The sequence below is a fragment of the Rhamphochromis longiceps genome, linkage group LG13 (genome assembly GCF_057381845.1).
Source record: "Rhamphochromis longiceps isolate RC_006_pf linkage group LG13, R_longiceps_female_GT1.1, whole genome shotgun sequence".
Lineage (NCBI taxonomy): Eukaryota > Metazoa > Chordata > Actinopteri > Cichliformes > Cichlidae > Rhamphochromis > Rhamphochromis longiceps.
The window spans coordinates 9,477,848-9,496,407 of NC_140569.1; the positions used below are offsets into that span (position 1 = coordinate 9,477,848).

The 18,560-nt window shown below is 39.0% G+C and overlaps 2 protein-coding genes across 6 annotated transcripts in view; one reads left to right on the forward strand and one right to left on the reverse strand.

The window, feature by feature from the left end:
• The window catches only part of slc8a1b (solute carrier family 8 member 1b), a 149,049-nt gene that overhangs the window by 110,640 nt on the left and 19,849 nt on the right, over positions 1–18,560 (reverse strand). The gene's annotated exons all lie outside the window — the stretch shown is intronic.
• Positions 1–18,560, forward strand: part of LOC146655355 (uncharacterized) — a 330,938-nt gene that overhangs the window by 27,365 nt on the left and 285,013 nt on the right. The window lies entirely within an intron of this gene.

Below are 18,560 nucleotides of genomic sequence, written 5' to 3' on the forward strand. Positions count from 1 at the left end.
AGAGTGATGAAAGACTTAAAGTATCCCTAAGAGAAAGTTAAAATGAGGGTAAAAGTGTGATTGAGGTGGACATATGAGAGATTGTGAAAGAGTACAAGAAGCAAGAGGAGCCGGAGGCCTTTCTCTCTCTCTCTCACTCCCAGTCTCTCGTCCTCTGCAGCATCATGGGAGTCAGTGTGCTACATTAGAAACAAGATCGGCTGATAGCCTACATCCACTGCTGGCCTATCTATGTTATAATACTACTCCACAGAAGTGTCTTTCTTAAAGCATTAGAAACTATCTGCAGTCACATAAACAGATATGGTAGAACATATTTAGATGTTAAACATCTAAAATGAGGACAAAAAGAGGTCACCAATGATTCGAATCCAGGTATTCTAATGCCAATTTTTTTTTTGTTTTTAACTGTAAAAGATCAGTTAACAAAAATATGTTAGGGGTACAAATACAATGGCTTTAAATGTAAAGACCTAAAACATCACATCTGCAACTTTCCTCCCTGGGAATCGATCTTAGTGTAATTGTGCTTGTGTATTTCTTTGTCTGTTTCCCTGTGTATGTAGGGCTGTGTGTTTGGAGATGATTGTGATTCCACCGCTACCCTTCATCAAGATTAAAGGCACCTCTCTGTGCCAGGGGACTACAATACCACTCACAAAAGTCTGTATTTCCACCAAGACAAAAAAGCTCGAATATTACTTCTCAACTTTCATCCTAAAATCACATTTAGACTTATTTTCCATCAAGGCAGTGAAGGTGTCGTTGAAGAACCACACAGCATTTCAACATTCCATAGCATTACATAGTGAAAGTTATGGTTATAAAAAAAACACACGAGCTACAAAATCTATGGGCTGCATCTGCAAATCACTGGTGAATTTCCTTTAGCAGTTCCTTACATCATCACTGGTGTTTTCAGTCGCTCCTATTACTTTGTCTCCAAACCACTCAATCTGAAGTGTTCCTCAAAGACAAGAGATAATAGAAAGCCCATTTTCCAGCTTCACTTCAAGACTAGACTATATTTATTACTCAGCTAGAGCCAAACATGCACAATTACACAATTATCTACTATAAAACAACAATCATTAAAATGCTAAATGGATGAAATTTTAATGTAGCTAAGCATAAATTTATTCATCTTCAAACTAAAAATTAAACTGCCTTCATTAAATTTCCCTTGACATCGACCGGTGCTCTCTTCCACTGGGCCACAATATTTCTAACTCTTAATATCTAGTCATGCCATATGTGAGTAGCCCGTGGAGCCCCAGTGATTAACCCACAGGTCTTAAGAACAGTCATTTATAATATGATCTAGAAAAAAATGTGGGGGAGTGGGTGTGCATGAGAAAGAGAGCGCATGTATGAAGCAGGCTGTTTCTCATTGTCAGTGTGTGAACTCATAAATCTTTATACACACACACACACACGGATGCGAGGCCTCCACTCACCGACAGTTCGTTCATCCACCAAGGAGACGCTTGTCACCGCGGAGACAGAAACCAGGACCACCCGGGGATTATGTGATAGCTCAGTCCTCCAACATATAGACAACCTGCCATTGCTGATAGATTGTAGAGTGGATTCATTTGCCCGTCTTCCCCTCCCTGCCTCACTCTTTTCATTTCATTCAACATGCTTTGCTGGCTGCCTCTTGTCTGTTGCTCTTCTTCTATCTGCCGGCTGCTTTCCTTGCTGTCTTGGGGTTTATATTAGTACAAATATTATGAATCAGCACGGCATGTCAAATCATATCGATTGCTTGGCTCACAGGTAAAGCTTGTAAAGATGTTTAGATTGTCACAGCTATTACTTTACTTTATAGGCACAAAATTACCTCATATTTCCTATGATTATTTAATAGGGGCATTGCATTTTTTTTGCCCTAAGAGCTGCTTATGCTGAAAGAATTTCATTAGCCTGCATTTCCATGGAGAGTTTGGTTATGATCTTATTGCCATTTTGGGGGTGTTTTCCATAGTGCCAAGGAAAAACTGTGTTTTTGTAATTAGTCTTGTATTAGAAAAAAAAAGTTGAATGTCAGCAGCTTCTCCTCCGTTTCTCTTCTCATGGATCATTTGTTATCGTTAAACTCTCAATAACCTCATTTCTCTTAATCATGAGCTGTCACAAGCTTTTCTAGAGTCCGGTCTGCATTGGTTACCACTCCTTTTATTAAAGACCTGTAATAACTCTTAACAAACCTGGAGACACTCATATGTTCAAATGCCTTCATCCTAAGACAGGAACCACGGGGAAAGAGGATATCTATCAATTTCAAAAACGGGGTGGCTCTGACCTTCGACCAGATAATCCTGGGTTCAAATTCCCCTGGTCAGGTAGGGTTTTTCTGTGAGGAGCTGCATGTTTCCCCTGTGCCTGCACCGATTCTCTCTGTATTCTCATGCTTTGTGATTGTAAATGCACAAAATACACCATAACAAACTCTGTAAAGATTCTATTGTAGCATCCCACCTCACTGCAGAGGTTGAACACTGATATTCAACACCTTACACACGATACAAGCAATAGACTGTCAGCCTCACACTTAGATTAAGTTCCTATGAGAACCACACATTGCTAAATTATGACAGCTCACTGTGATATTGAGGCATTAAGGTAGTAGTCATACACACCAAATCCTACTGCTTAATCTGCACTATTAAATTCCAGGTTGGGAAAAACTGCAAGGGAAATCCCAGCTGGAATTCCCGAATTACATTCTTTTTCCAGGGATCGCGGGAGAACTCAGTGAGGTCAGATCCCAGAGGACCCAAAATGACATAAAGAGTTATTTGTTGCATTGTTACACATGCATTATGGATATATACCAATCACACACACGTTTAAAAAAAAATATGGCAAATGCTCATTCTCCCTCAGTCGCAGAAAACCTACTTGTCAGGTCAGTGTTTAAACTGATGGCAAATCGTTAATTTGACTTAACAGGGTCCCACTTTTACTCCCGCTCAAAGATGTGGAAATGTTTACTTCGAGTAAACCTGACACACAAGCTAGCTTTTAACAGCCACAAAACCACAGAAAGTATACTGGCAGTGTTTTTAAACACACACACACAATTATATCCATACAAATCTTCTCTACAGTGTTTTGTACACTTCGCAGTTTGAAAACGAGCTTAAGGGCAACAGCGATGACAGAAAAAAAGCTCAGTGTCACATCACAACACACAGATGTGACACACAACACTGTGGCCAAAGGTCTCCAAATGCCACGATAGTTATATTCATCTCGGTTTCTGTTGGCATTATTTTGTTATTGGTTTTTGTAAAGATTAAGTTGAAGTTGAATTCCACTATTGTGGAAAATGTTAGATGACACAAATATAGCTCAGCAAAGCCACACTTTGTGGATTTTTTCCCTTAAGTTTAAACATAACTACTTAACATAAGCAATTACATTAATTAGCTATGATAGCTAGTTTCTAGCTATAGCTTCATAGAGGGAGTGATATTAGTACTGTTAGGTCTTGAGCTTTAATTGTGAATATGGTTTGCTTACCTTCTACTTTTGGCTTAGGATTTAAGTGTTTTGCACCATATGGGATTAAATTGAAGCCTCCTCTTGCTGCCAGGCCAAACCCTTTCTGGGATGTCATACTTCAGGATACAGAAAGAGCATGTGCATGTGCCTCGTGGCTAATTACACGCCTTTTATACGATTCAAATGTTTGTTAAAGTCATTAAAAAGCTTCTAGTGCAAACAGAAAGGCGCAGTGGAAGGAGGGAGTCTTCCTGCCTTAGGTTTATCGCCACAATCCACATCTGTTAAGTCTGAGTGTAACTGAGGTCACCAGACATTTTGGCACAAAGTCAAAGATTTGTTTGGCTCATCTGACAGTCACTCGTTCTCTAACACACACACTCCTCACTCACATCACTTACCACTTTTGTCACCTTGTGCGCATGAGAGCAATTATTTGGACTGGAAACTGAAGTGCACTTCATCAGTGCATTTTCAGTTTTTGGATAAAGACCTGCAGTTTGATGCCTGATTGTGTCAATGAGTGTAACGGGAGTAAGAGAAAAATTGTCATAAAAGGAAGAATTCAAATTCTTGGCTCCCCCAAAATAATATTTCAAATGCTGTCTTTAATATTTTTAATTAAATTTATGGTCTAAATTCCATTTTTATTAATAGCTTTACACAGCATCCAACTTTTTCAGATACTAGGCTGTGTTTCTAGGCTTGTCTGAGTCCGAGCACAAAATCCAGACACCGTCCCTGGCAAACTAGGACATCTTGTCATCATAGATTACATGGAAAATTCATCTAGTGGTATGACAAGGCTTTTCCACCATCAAGGAATATTATTTGTTAAACCCCTCAAACCAGGATTGCTGTACAGCAAATTTTCTTAGAAACAATGAGAATACTGGTGTTTTTTTATCATTATTATTCATTTCAAACCATTTAAACCTCCTATAGGAAAGTAAATAGCGCTCTTCTACAAATGCAGACAGAAGCTTTTAATCTGAAAAGGTAATGAAATAAATGCAAAGACCTGAGATTTTGCTTCCCCGGATGTCTTTCAAATCTTTAAGCTCCCTCCTCCCCTTTATCTAAATCCCAGCTCACGACTGAACAGATTTAATAGATGAAATCAATCAAAGAACAGAGCCTGGATTCTCCTGATCAGCCCATTTCGGTAAGAGACCATGGGGATGTAATATATTTACAGCTTTGAACACTACAGAAAGACACAGTCAGAGAAAGAGATGAAAAAGAGAGACAGATGAATTGGTATCAGATCTCTGTAAGCCCAGGATTCTGCACACTAGAGCCTGTACAGATTAGCTAACACTGCAGCTGCTGCAGCAAGAGTGTGTGTTTGAGGGTGTGTGTGTACATGTGTGTGTATGTGTGCCTGTCTAGCAGTGTACATTACTAGGGAGCATGGTCTGTGTCTTTTCTCTCCATGCAGCTATCAGAAGAGCAGAACTGTGGCTGTGAGCGTGTGTGACTATCCTCAGTGCGACTGCTATCAGATACATATTCAAGCTAAGCTCCAGGCAAGACTCACTCTCTTGCATCAAATCTGTTGCAGTGATATGGGCCACTAAGCACCATAAATCTGTTTAACTTTCACTTGGTTATCTCAGCTCAGTTTGTCCTAAGACATTTTTGTTTACTTTAATCACACAGGGTTTTACGTCTTCTTTGTACTGTACAGAGACAAACATCATAGTCACACTAGGTGCACCACTGTTTGTGGTTTGCTGGCATTTCCATCTGTGATGCAAACCGAAATCACTGATCATTCAGGTTTTACGAGTTTTGCAGACAAAATCTTCCAGTAGAAAAGTACGAGCTTTGCATTGCATCATAAATGTATTATCTTACACACATTTCTTTGTGTTATCTTTGTATGTATACAGCTGTAACTAAGGATTGTTTTGGTTGTCAACTAATCTGTCATTTTGCTTTGATTAGTCAACAATTACTTCAATAACTCTTACCTCAGCTTCCTACGGGCAAACTTTCTGTTCTTGGCTCCAGTACCAGTACCTCAACTGCTTAAGTCTGCGCGCCTGTGAATATCAACCTGCTCTCTCACCCACTTAACAGAAAATTTAAATAATGACCCAAGAAACATGATTTTGAAAATAATTTAAAAAAATGTAACATTACTCAATAGGACCGTCAGAATAAAATATAAATAAATAAAAATATCAAGTAATACAAATGAAAGTTTTAATGATAAAGAGAGGAAGTGGCGTTAGATTTGCGCATGCGTGGTACCGATCGGGTTTCCGGTACGGATCAGGTAGCGACAGTGACATTCTGTTTTGTGTTCACACTGCATTCTTCTTTTTTAGCACTAAGTGTAGCCTTGGCAGACAATAGAGGCCATATTGCCGTCATAGCTTCCTGTAGTGTATTGCAGTTACAAAAACACATTTATGTGGTATTCAAATCAAATCAAAATTTATATATATTAGTGTATGACGCGTCGACAATTTTTTACAGTCAATTATTTTTACAATCTTTGCAGCCGTAGTCATCTAATCATTTTAGATGAAAAATAAACAATCTTAAGTAAGATTGAACAATGTGTAACCTCTACAGATAGTAGTTCATACTTTAAACGACTGCATGTTACAAAAATGTTAATGGCTTTGTCTTAGACATTGTCTGCTAAGTTGAGTATGCAGACTTTTCCTCATTTTCCACCCTTTGCCTGTCGCTCATTAGCATTGCACATACATCTCTGCTGTGCTCATTAACAAAAAACCTGTTCTAGAGTCTAAGTGAAATACGAGAAAAAACAGTTTGCATCCATCTGAGCAATGAAAAAAGAAGGTGGCTCTTAAGTGTTGAACTTGTCCTCCTCTAAGTGGATTTTCTTATTTATTATTTTTCTTCATACAAGGGCATACAGGACAAGCTTTCCTTCCCCCAGAAACTACCATTTTTGTTTTTTTCTTCATTCAGCTGCTCAGGACAAATGCAAATCTCTATTGCTCAAAGCTGGAGCACCTATAGCGTATGGGAGATTACCTCCTCAGTAGGACAGCTATTGGTATGATGCCACAATTCCAAGGCCACTCCTTTACAACACCTGGTCATTGGGAATACATTTTACCATTGGGTTATTATTCATTTTTTTCCACTCAACACAGAATTACATATTAAAAGATGAGCAAAGATAACTGTTTTCCACTAATTAAAAAGGGCATATAATTAAAAGAGTGCCTTGCTTTTGGACAATATTAGAAGGCGAATTTGATTTCCACTTTTCCAAATCTTGCCATTGTTTAAAATTCCTTTTATATATTTCAACACTTATTGACACATTCTATCAAATGGATAACAGTGATTTGCACATTAACATACCAGTCTGCAGCCAGCCGCTGGACTCCTTACATCATTTACCACATCTGTACCAATGTTAGTCCAGTGTGGCCAAACATAGTCTAATCCTTTTTTGGGAAAGTTCCCCTTGTTGCTAACTGACCAAAACTATGTTGGCTGTGTCAACATGTTGTAAACAGAAAGTGGTTTACACAGGGTGTGAGCGAAGGAAAGGAGAAAGAAAGAAAAAGACATGTTTCAGAGACAGTCAAGAAGTACTTCTAGATACTCCATCACTTTGATTACTTGAGAATCTTTGCAGAAAAAAAAAAGATATGGGAATTGTACAGAGGGAGACGGAACAGAATTCCAGCCAAGAATCCATAAGCTATCATGTGTGATTATATTGTAGCAGATTTATTGGTGGATCTCACTGCAAGCTCACATCTCTCTTCATCACAATGAAAAAAAAAGGATCAAGTGAGGTACAAGCAGGTGATACTGTAGATCATGATTAATCCTCTGGGAATCATGAATCCTAGTGAAAGCTTGTCAAGGCAATAGCTGTTACATTTTACTTGAAATCACAAAAGTCAGCCTCATATTAGGATAAAACATAAATTCATCCTGATTATCGCCATTGTCTTAACAAATAATTAATTGCAATTAGACTGTGATTAAATATGTAAGTGTGGAAAAAGTGCTAGATAGACCAACTGGCAATATCTAGAATCAAATCAGAGCTAGCTAAGGTCTGGGTCATATACTCAGCAACTTCCTGGCAACCTGTTGTGTAGGAAAAATGCATATTCCCTGACTGGTAAGTGGTTGCTGGAGGTTGCTGGCTGTTGCTGGGTGAAACTTGTCACAATGAGGGCACTGCACCAAAAATATCCTTGTGATTTCTTTCCTTGTTAGCAGACTGCTGAAGTTACTATACTTTGTATAGAAGACGCACACTCACCAACTGCTGGCTGGACTGGATTTAAACCTGAATGGGAAAAAATGCTAAGGAAACAAGAAATGAAGAAAAATGACCTTTAAAATTTCTCCCTACTGCAACAAACATTTGCTAACCGAGGTACTATGGAGGTACGTGTCTCCATGGTTCACCATGGGGGCCACTGACAGGTCTCTAGGCCTGTGTGACTCAGGCCTAAGGTAACTTAAGACAGCTCAAAACCAACACTTTTTTGTTATGGTTCATACATTTGCACAATCACATTTGTCATCATTACTATTATTGTTAGACACGTTAAAGATGAGTGTATGTAATAGTTATATTATGAATGAAGATAGTGAGACACTGGATTAAGAGATACAGGAAATTTAGTAAGGATGAGGATGAGAAGGAGGTAGCAGAACAGTGCACTTTTATCTTTCACAACATTATTTTGTGGTCCTGCAGTTTGTTTCAAGTATATTTGTCAAGTTTTGTCCTTGTTTTTTGCAATGTGAGCTCTTGTTAGCACTCTCCTTTCACCTTTTCTCACTGTCCTCCATTCATTTCTCTATGGTCCTTTATTTGTGAACTTTTCTTCTATACATCCATTGATCTCTTGCTCTCTCCCCTTCCCTCTATACTCTTCACTTTCTCTGTGTGCACTGCAATAAGTGGCACACAAAAAGGGAGAGAGAGAGATGGAAAGAGAAACTCATCAAAGCGTGAAATAGTCTGAGCTTTTACTACAACTGGCAGCATGGCAGCATTTGACCACATACTGCACCAGCCATTATTGTGGTTACCCGCAGCAACACTGCGCTAAGAGAACGGCATGCTGAGAAAAAAGAAGTGGAAGAAAAAAAGAACACATACAGACGGTGTGTTCTGCATATGGAGCAGGTGTTAATGGACAAATTAAAAACATGCATGATCTCGCTTTCGCTCGCTCTCTCTAACACACACACACACACACACACACACACACACACACACACACACCGTCTGTCTTCCCAACTTCTTGTAAAACAAAGAAATGTTTTGCTTTGGGTTAATGTCTTTTACACAAAAGGCAGTGCAAGCATTAAACCAAGCCCCTTTCAATCAGCAAACTCCAAATCCTAGCAGTAAAACTGAGACCTATACCTGACCTGTCCTGTTGTAATGTTTTAATTACGTTCTCACTAAACAGAAGGATGCGATATGTGCTTGTTTTTGACACATACACAACATTTCCCATCACTTGCAATACCTTGGTTTTAAATGAAAATGAATGTGAACTAACTTTAGATTCTAAAAAATATTGTTTTCCTCGCTGAACTTGTTCACATTTGTATGTAAAACAAAAAATGTATGTAGAGGTGTGATTATTGGCCATACAGGTTATACTGATCATACAGAGAAGAGGCCTTTGCTAAATAATTGGGGATTTGGGGAAGCTCTCCTTTGGAAGGTTTTTGTATCCTTACAACTATTAAAGGCTTAAACTCTTTCCTACTCAATTTTCCTGCTGAACACTGCATGTCTTCAAAACGCATGACACGCAGGGCGAATTTCACCCAAAAGTAACTGCCAACTGAATCTGGAGATTTGGATTTAAAGCCACTCTGGTGATCGAAGTGTATGAGGGTAATATATCCTTTATTTATTCCTGTAGTGAAACTGATCCTTTAACTTGTCCTACACATTATGATGCAGTAGGAAGCCACTGTGCAGAGAATGTAAGCCAATACCTTCATGAAGAACACAGTGATAGGTGAAGTAAGTGAACATGTTTGTGATAGCATGAGCCCCCTGAGGAAACCTACACAAGCACAGGGAGGACATGCAAATGCAACTCAGAGGGACTAATGAGGAGAATATTGCTGAAAATGAACATGAATTAACTAAATCTAGTAATTGAACCCAGAAATCCATGTTTCCCAACGTCACAGAGAAAGGGATCAGAGTACTACTCTTGCACAGATTTCTATACAAACTGAAGTGTTTTTGCAACCACATGAGTCGCCCTCTGCTGGCCAGTAAAAATAACGCAATGAAATGACTTCACTTTTCAGACACAGAGGTTATATCCATCTTTGACTGTGGCAGCTGATAATATTCAAAGAACTCTCACACACAAAGTTTAACAAACGTAACCGAAATATCCCATGGTATAAACAACAATGATCTGTTTCACTTAACCTGTCAAGTTCATATACATACAACACACATTTGGCAATCTTCCGACCTCAGCGATTCCTCTGCGACTAACGTGAAGAATAAATAACCCAGTGGGATTCAGTTCCAATATCACAGACCCCGCTCACCAAAAAATTAACATCAACATAATAGCATTAGCCTGCTCATAGTCATCCATTAGAACTACTTAGTGGAGACAGACAGACAGACCAGGGAATATGCCAGTGCTCTTATTAAAGCCCCTCTTTCATAAGGATAAGCACCAAGCAAAGAGCTACACTATATACACAGTGATGCCACAGGTTTAAAAATGGCTCATGATACCTAAAATAGGTAAAGCAAGTGACCAGACTGACTTAAAAGCAGAATGCTCTTATGTTAAAACCACCACTTCAAAGCAAATGCCTCAGTTCCTGCTTTGTTGTAGGGATTAATTCATTAAGAGTCACATCCTTCTTGAAATTCTTTACTGTGAAAACAGCACTGCATGTTTGTGAGCTCAAAAACGTCGCTGTCAGTGTTTTGTCCTGGACTTGGTATCGGCAGTTGTAGATGCCTATACATGTTTAAGTGCTTGAATTCTTAAAGTGTGCAGTGGATCTCAACCGAGTCATCACAGGGTAAAGGGAGTGGCTGTTCAGTGGAAGCGCTGTTCCTTGTAGCTGAATGTGCTAGTTGGCAAACTTGTGAATGGAAGATGTGACACAATCAGTTGCAGCTATATTTGCCAGAGGGATAACAAACAAGTTGGAGGGCAAGTAAGTGAAAGCTGTAATTCAAGAATGGTTGGTGATGTATTGTGACATCTTTTTACATAGATCTACTCCTAAAAACTTCTATTAGCTTTTGTTAAAACTAGAACGACTGCAAAATTCCCTGTATCCTAAAACTGCTAAGATACATATTCATGAGCTGAGTGTGTTGCAATAGTGCATCAAGTACTTGTTTAGCAGCTAAAAAACAGTGCAAAGTTTGCGCTCATAGATTATAATCACGAAATTCAAACAACACAATTAGAAGCCACATCTGGCAGCTGTAAGAATAAATGAGAAAATATTGTTTCCCATCTGGCTTCTTAGTCTATGCCTCTGCTCTTTATCTCTTTACCCCAGACCAACCTCTTTTCCATCTTTCTCACTCTCCTGTCTTTTATCACTCTCTTGCTCCCTTTATGTCTCTGAGTATCTCTCTCTCTCCCCCTCTCACTCTCTCTCTCTCCATCCCCACCGTTGCCAAGGCAATAGTGTTTTGTGGAGGCAGCTGGTTAGGGTTCATTTGTCAAGCTGCTGACCTGCCCTCTCTTGTCCTCACCCCTTTCGCTTGCACTCTCTTCTACTTTTCTGTTATTCGGTATACAAAAAACACTGAAGAGCCTAATTGTCATACTTGTATATCCCAAACAATCATGCAGTACAAGTGGAAATGGCATATTTCAGTCCGGTCCAGTTCCCTCATTATGTTTATGAGTGTCCATCTAAAATGATGTGTGTTTTTCCATGTGAGCAATAGCTTGGCAATGATTTAGAGGTATATACAGTAAACAAAGCAACCGCTTATGGGTTAGCGTAATGAGCTTGACAAAGGATTCTGAAACATTGATTGTGCTCTCCTTCATGAGAAAGACTGTGGCAGCCTGCCGGAGATAAAAGCTGATTTTGTGGAAAGTAGGGTGAAAAAACGCCAAGATATGATGTCAGTCTTGAGCCTCTCTCCTCATTTGCTACATGTTTCCTACACTTTTTCCCAATGCTTGTGCCTTCATGTGACTGCAGCTATGATCTTAATCATCCATTAAAGATACTAATCTTTTTAATTAGTCAGTAAGTCATCCAAAAAATAAGTCACAGAACTGGAAATCTCAACCATGTTTGTGGTTTTGGTGGAACATTTTTAGTGGAATTATCTGATAATAGCCTGCTGTGTGGTACGGCCTTTCCAATAAAATTCAGCTTTGTTAAGTGTTTTATTAGTCTGCGACATAGCACTAATTAGCAGAGTCTGCACTGGATATGCACCAGTTTATGGATGTAGCTTGCTAACTAAGTTTGCTAGCTTAACACTGCAATCAGGGTGACTTCCAGCTCCAAAAAAACAAATGGGATGACATCAGTAGTGCTAACACTGAGGCAAAATCCAAAGCAAATGTGCAAAGACGCTACGGCTACATCCATCCTTTATATACAGTCTCTCATCTAAACACGTGTCAAGCTGTTACCAGAAAATGGCAAGCGAAAAATGATTGAATTTCACACAAAAGGACGTGATTTGTTTCAGTCAGTTTACTACTCCAGTCGTTTAAGCATTAGAAACAAAATCATTTCAAAGCTGAAGTCAAATGCATGCACGGTAAAAGCGCGCGCAAGATCACAGGTGTCTCCCACCTTTAGATGTGCGATAACAATGTACTCTGTAACACGAGAACACAGACTTCACACCTCATAAAGTGCAAGCTTGTTTGTGTGTCTGTGTTGAATGTGTGTACATGTAAGGAGGAAAAAGACTCAAGCAGATATTGTTTCACACTTTGCTTCATTGTCCAGAGCAACAGAGGAATTTATTAAAACAAATACGAAACACTGCACAGACACCAACGCACACACACACATACATAGTTTTAATCATCCGTCCTTAAGTGGAAAAACAAGTGCTCTCCCACAACACTTGTTATCTTTCTCTACTAATTAATTCAGAAATGTTCACTAATGGTACTGCTCTGACAGAAGGGTGCAATGTGTATGGGTACATGCATGTGACCTACAAACCCCATCAAGCCTCATTACCACCAGCATTCAAACGTATGCGTGTCCATAAATATGTCTGTTTGTTTATTGGCATGTGCATTTTATAATGATACAATTACATCATGCATGCTCGAGGTTTAGGAACTATGCAAACTGTTAATGAAAAGAAGGAGACAGTTTGATGATCTGCAGGTGTTAGCCAAGTGGTTTTTTTTATTGTGTGGTTCTCATTTAGGATTTTCTTTTTTGCAAACTTGACGAAACATTTAAAATATACATTTTACTGTGACGCAGTTCTCTTGAGCATAGAGAAACAATTCAAGTAAGGGAACAATGAAATCTATATCGATGCTACTGTGAATCTTAGAAGTAAACCTTGATCAAACCGAACCTCGATGACAAGCAAAATGTTAAAAAAAAATCAAATTTCTTTACCATCTGAATGTATTTTTAAAAAGCACACAGGCCTACTCATAAAAACACACAGACACATCCCACATTTCTATAGCTTCTAACCATGCATCTCAAAAGGCCGATCTGTCCTGGTTATTAGAGTGTGAACTCCCAGTCTGCTCATCGTGTGTATGCATGTGTATATGCATGTGTGTGTGAGTGTAGGAGGGAGCCTAATTTGATTCTCAACTACACCATGTTTCTCCACTTGCTGCCTGTTTATGGAAATTGCATAATTGGTATGTATCTATGTGTGCATATATTTGCTCCCTCGTGGGGTCAAAAAGTGACTGATTGCACAGCAAAACAACTGATGTTGTGTTCTGTAGAAGTGTGTGCACCACCAGTTTGCTTAGATGTGTAAGTATGCATGTTTTTCCATATTCGCATGTCATTGTGCATATTCACCTGCATGATCTGTTTACTCAACTTTTTGACCTCAGTATGACGGCATGTGAAACAAGGGCTCGCTCTCTTGGAAAACACTGCTTCGCTGATTACTAATGAACCACATGTTGATTGTACTTTAATTTTTTCTATATAATATCCAACCTGACTGCCCTTTCCATTTTCTAAAAATACTGTTTCAATGACAAGCTTTAGAAAAACTGAATTGCTGGCCCAGTTTGCATTAAGTAGTCTGCCAATTCCATCAGGATCATCTATAATAAAAATAGAGCCACTTAGACCGCTGGAAGGTGCTCTGGATAAAACTGCTCATCATAAGACAGGTGTTATGATACTAGTTTATAATAGCATGTATGCAATACAATAGCAGTGGTAATACAGGCATATACAGAAAAACACGTGCAAATTATTTTGTCCAATATTTAGTTTTAAAATTTGGCATTTATGTGCCTTTATTGTAGCTTCTTGTAGATTTCTTGCTACGCAAAACAAACAGCTGTGGGTGGAAGCAGTTCACTTGTTGATCAGATTGTTTGATGAGGGACTTTCATCTGCTTTTTCCCAGTAAAGGTTTTAATGAGGCAGTTTTGGATACTAGAAGCATTCTTTCTTTCACTCCACCTGAGCTCACCTTGATGGCTCCGCCTCTTTGCTGTCTGTGTAGACAGACTCCATTCTAAACAATGACAACACCATCCTCACTTTGGCTTGTGTTATCAGTCTTTTTGTGGGGCTACTTGAGGTTAATGTTGTATTAGTTTATATTCTTATGCACACTCCTAAATACATTTCCACTGCAGGTCTGATTTTAGTTACAGATGTAGTAGAAACGCTTACATGGATTAAATCACTGAAGCAAAGAATTTGGCCCAAGGATTTTTGTAATAGAGTTATTTGAGTTACTCGATGAGTTGTTGCAGCCCTAGTAGTAGTACTTTAAATTACTGCCTCCCAAGGAGTTCTTTGACTACATCCTGTTTGCACTTGGAAACCTTCATCACTGTATCTTGCAGTACTATTATTGTGGCAAAATCTGCATAGAGACAGACAAATAAACATCTCCCAAGGGCTCAAAACCATCATTGTGGTAATTCCAGCAACATCTTGTCATGATGACGGATAGACAGACCTACAAAGTGAAAACAATACCAGTGTCAATGTCACAGCTGGTAAATTCAAGCATCTGTATTGGCACATTAAACCACAAGGTGGATAGCAAAGTACACCCACACAAACACAAATGTGCAGCACTGAGCTGGTAGAGAGGTAATTTGACAGCACTGAGCACTGGATGTGGTGTTGTCTATGTGCTCTTCCTATTGTTCTCTCTCTCTCACACAAACACACACACAAGCACAATCATGTACATTTTCGTCTTTCACAAAACACACTAGGCAAGACCTCACAAGCTACTCTGGAGACAAATTGCACAGGTCCTCTTTCAGACGCAGAGATACAAAGGGGTGAAAAAGAAAATTGGAGAAAAAATAAGGCAGGGGCTAGTACGTATAGAAAATTACCACAACTTTAGAGAACTACAACTTTTCTCTTTCTCACTCCCTCCTCCGTCCACCCCACTACGCTCCCATCACTGCCTCCATTCACACTAATCTCTCTCCTCACAGTACCACCCCTATCTCTCTCTTTCTACCTCATTCCCTCTCCTCTGTCACAGAAAACAGAATCAGGGTAGAGTCAGCCTCGAGGCAATCATATTTAGATCAGCTATTTTGTAATTTCTTTTTTCTCAGCAAAATCGTTCAATGCTTTTCCCTAAAGGGACATGTCAGGGCCCCAATGGCTCATTTCTGACTTACACTGCGTATTTCTGTGGGAATGCATATTTTCTAAAAAAGCCCAGCATGGGACAAGTGTTGCAAAATAATTAGGGCCATAAATGGTATGGAACGGTAAGTTGTCGTTACTATTTGTTACCATATTATTCGTTACATGTATCTGTCCTTAAAAGTTTAGTTCCTTTGCTGTGCTTGCAACAGCATAACCAGTTTCTGGCCATATATCAAGAGCAGCTATTTTTTAACCGCATCACATTAAAGGCGTGAAACTTTATCCAGAAGACAAGGCACAGTGTAGCATCCTCCTTTTTATATGCAACAACTGCTTGACTCCAAGGCTTGGAAAGAAGGACGGTACAGTGAAGTATGAAACCACAAAGTTAAAATACTTTAACTAAGATTTATGCATGTGCACAAATTAAGTTACCATGTTGCAGTCATGTGTGTTATTCTTAAATGAAAGCTCAAGTTTTGGTTAAATTACTGTTAAAATTTCAGATATTCTATCGCTCGCCATGACATGAAGTCTTAATTTTTGGTCTCTCTGTTATTATTATTTATAATGCTTTGGGGTTTCCTTTTGATTTAGCACCTACAGTTTTAACTTATTCATATAAAAAAGTCACCACAGATGAGTTATAGGCACACTTACTCCCCAAGTGGTTAAATGACTTGTCTGGGAATCAAACCCCTGATTTCCCAATAGCAAAATGGCTTCTACATAACATAGATAACATTTGTGGCATGTTTAGAATACTTTTCACTTCAGGCACATCTCCTGTAGTCTACAGTCATCACTTAGCAACTCAGTCTTCCCCTAAAGAAACACACATATACACACACACACACACACACACACACACACACACACACACACACACACACACACACACACACAGTAACCATGATAGCCGGATGTACAGTCCATCATTTGATTTGGACAAAGTATTATTAAAACCCACTTATTCCTGGCTGTAAGCGCTATAAGCTGTGGAAACTATTCTGTCTGCCACAGGCTGAAAAAGCAAGTCCTGCAGACATCTGCTTCAAATCTGACCTAAAACAGTAGAGGCTGACACAGAAAGAGTTTAAGACTACTGTTACTAAGACAGCGTCTCTCCTATTCATTCATTATGGCAGCACACTTTGTTTAATGTCATTACAACTCTTCTTCCATCTCTCATACAAACTGAACATTTCCAAACAAGCACTGTAAGCAAACCTTTGGTTTCCAAGGCAAACTACAGTAACCAATAACTGAAGCCAGCCAGCTAAAAGAGCACAGTGCTTTCCATCTCTTTCCGCACTGCTAAACAAAGTCAAGTACAGTTTATTCCTGTAGTTCAATATCAGCTTTAAAATCTCATTTACTTATTATGAGACCACACCAGCAGCAGTTCACAGTCGTGCTCATGTTCTCTGTGAAGATAAAGAACCTCCTCCACAGCCAGAAAAGCTAAGATAAACAGTATGGGCAAAGACTCACTAACTAAACACTCTTAGCATCTGATTTATAGGTCAGAAATCCATTTTATAAGGAAGCAGTACAGTTGATTTAGTGAAATCATTTCATCAGTATACTCAGTATCAGTTACTTCAACCTCATTCCAGTTGCTATACTGGGATCGATTGAGTGGTCAACGAAACAGTGATGGTGTGGATATTTAAATGACGGTTGTTATACAGCCGGTAACATGTGATGATATTTAGGGATGATCACAGCTCCCATAAATAAACATAATGCCTAAAGGTAACAAGGTAAACTGCTGAAGTATGTTATAGGGTATATATATCTCGCTAAAGGTACAAGCCCAACAACCTTACAGAACAATGCCCAGAAATGATAATTCGCAAGAGTATTTCACCTTACTGTGAGAAATACACAATACAGAGCTCCTATTAAAAGAACCAACAGACATTCAGTTTTACATGTATACAGCTACAGGAGTGCATGTGTGTAGGCACTTTAGCAACACTGAATGACTGCATTATAACAAAGCAGACGTAACCATTAAAGACATGAGATTCAAGTCAATCACAGTTACAAGGAGAACAAATGTATACAAAACTATAGTCCACAGCAAAACTAATATGGCCACCAAAACTGGCTAAGAACCACCGCGTCAATGTGTAAATGAAGTCTGAACAACATAATGATACAATGAGCTTGATATTTACTGCTAACAAGGTTAAAACAGCTTTTAGGAGACTAACATACAAGGCTACAGTCTAAGTACAATACCATTTACCTGTATCAGCTGTACAGTTGTACTGTCAGCATGTCACCTAATGTTTTGGCAAAAAAAAATTCTTTATAATGGTTGGTAATGAAAGGACTTCAGTTTTGAAAAAATATATACACAAGAATAGAAGACTGTGGAATTATCTTCAGTTTCAAAGCATATTGACCAGTATTATACAAACATTAGACTGACAGCTGGAGCTAATTTCCCACACTTGGTGTGGGTCAGGATGACGACTACAGCAGCTGGCCGTGAGCAAAATCAACAGCGTGGTAAAAGTCCTCTTCAAATGTGGTCAAATAGCCATCACAAACCTCACCATGAGTCACCATCAGATTTTAAGCATTGGGTTGAGAAGAGCTTTAAACTGTGCCGCTCTTATTTCACAGCAGGGATCTTTAAATGGAGCTCCAGTGGAGTCCCTTTTCAACTAAGAAAGATGACAAATAAACTTCAAGCTGGCTTCGTGAGTGGTTTGTTCTGGGATGTTCTCACACATTATTAAGCCACCTAAAAGGGCAACTGTTGTTGTTTTTTTAAATCTAAATTAAGTTGACTAGATAGATGTCCCTCCTTAGCATTTCTCCAGCTCCCTGCTGTCTGTTGAGTTCTTGTACCTTTTCCAGTGTCTAGGTCCTCTTTGTTTTCCACTGCATGACTTACTCAAAGAAAGCTCAATGCATCTCGTTCAAATTCAGCGCTATGACATTCGAATTACTTGAAATTCAAACAACCGACCACCCAACAAATAATTCACTTTCCCAACTTCTCGGCACTGGAACTTATAAGTTAAACTACACTACAGAGTGCAAAAATCAATAAAATCTACAGAAGACTAACATCGCAGCACGGCAGAGACCAAGGCAGAGGTCTGAACAGTCTGATGAAAATAAAAGAAGAGCATAAGTAAGGCAAAGTAGGAAACAGAGACAAGGCAAAAAGCATAAAGGGGGTGGGGTATTGTTGATTTTGTTGT